Below are 1,882 nucleotides of genomic sequence, written 5' to 3'. Positions count from 1 at the left end.
CTGAAATGGAAGAACATGAGAAACTTCCACACAAAAATGCTTGTAATGTCCAGGACAGTGGGTGCTCAAAGCTGACAAGGACCTTCCTTGGGGTGAACAGGAACAACCGAGCCTCATTCCTTGGTCCCAAAGGTTTTAGGCAGGGGCAAACCTTGGGTCAGTGCACAGACACTGCTTTAGGAGCCTGGGCAACCTTGGGCAGGATCTACAGAACCCACACAGGCCAGACAAGGATCTTGAGATATTCTCTTGAAGGCAAGTGTGTAAAACCCACTAATGTGGGGCTCCAGGAGCCAACGTGCTATCTGGAAGTTCCCACAAGAAAACTGTGGGGACTGGGGCTTATTTAGACCTTTCTTCATGGATTCTTATAACTACTGGAAAGGCAATTTCCAGCTGGAAGAGCTACTCTGATACTGGGATGATTGTCCCATGTTTGGAGCCTGCAAACCCACAGGGGTGTCCTCCCTCTTCTCTGAAGGGTTTGATGTGAACTTGCATGCATTTTCCTACGGTTGAAGCAGCCTTGTCTGATAGGACCCACCCTTCCCCCCTCCAGTGTGTACTTGGGGTTGGATTACTGGAGGAGCACCCAGGATGAACAGCATCTGTGAGATCTACCTGGGATTCAGTCCTTCCCCAGGGGTAACAAGGCAAAGACTCATAACATAAAAAGCCTCACCCTGGTGAAGCCATCCTGTTCCAGCCCAGACTGAACCAGACAGGGAGGCAAATTGCTCTTAGTATCCTCTGAACTCTTGTAATATGCAAAAAGAGTTTATTTAAATCCAGAACTGATACTTTACTTCTTTAATTGACCTGCAAAGAAAACCTTTGCAAGCCCTAGGAAGAAAAGGGTTAGTGTCGTCTTGGAGAAGGGTTCCCTGGATGCTGTTTCAGATCTTTTACCTGGAGTGCATTATGTGCTCTGTGCTTTGGTTTCCCCAGCTGTGAAGGCTTCATTTTCCCCAGAGGATGTTTTCAAATTCACTGGTGCTCATACAGCCCAGGAAACATTTTGAAAGGGAGGTCACAGGAGCTCGGGACCCCCATGAGCTGTCGTGGCACAGACTGCAACCTCTGGGTACCAACCAACTTTGCTCTGTGATCCTGGTTCCTCACCCATCCTCCCTGCACAGAGCATTGCTGCACAGTTCTCTGGGTTGTTTCCTTCAGATAGCACAGACAAGACCACCCCAGGTTTGGGTTGTGTCAACGTGGCCAAACCTCTGCTATTTCAATCACAACCCAACTTGTGCCCCCTGACCCACACATCAACCTGCTACAGGAACTGCTGTGACTGTCCTGTCCCCAGCACGTGCCTTTTGGGGCTATCCCTGCCTTTTCACATGTGTTTGTACAGCACCTAGCACAGCGACCTAGTAATTATAACAGAAGCTAAATTACTGCTAAAATTAGGTGCTTATTAACATTGTAGCCTCTGGGCACCACAACACTTAATAATGCTGCAGTCTAAGAGTAACTCAGGACCCATCATAACCTTCATGAAAAACTGTCCTTAGGGAGACAGTTTCTGTACAAGATCTTGGTTTTCCATAAGGTCATATTTTACATATGGAAAAAATACATTTATCCTCAGGAATCCAGCTCAGTTCAGTGGTTCCAGCTTCAAAATGAAGGTGCTCCTTTGTTGCTGCCCAAAACTTTATTTTTTATTATAAGCTTTGAGGAGAGTTTTGGGGTGTTAATGCACTTGGACTCAGGACATCTCATGAGCATGCAGGGGCCAGGGCAGGTCCCACACTATGTCCCAGGACACATGGCCACCCCACACACACACAGCAGCAGCACAGACCTAAAGCCAAGCTGTATTTTCCCTTGTCCAGCTCCCTGAGCCTTCCACCTGCAACCAGCATTCCTG

This window comes from Chaetura pelagica, unplaced genomic scaffold (genome assembly GCF_000747805.2).
Source record: "Chaetura pelagica isolate M959 unplaced genomic scaffold, ChaPel_1.0 scaffold639, whole genome shotgun sequence".
Lineage (NCBI taxonomy): Eukaryota > Metazoa > Chordata > Aves > Apodiformes > Apodidae > Chaetura > Chaetura pelagica.
The sequence above is the reverse complement of the archived record's forward strand: the minus strand, read 5'-3'. Positions refer to the sequence as shown.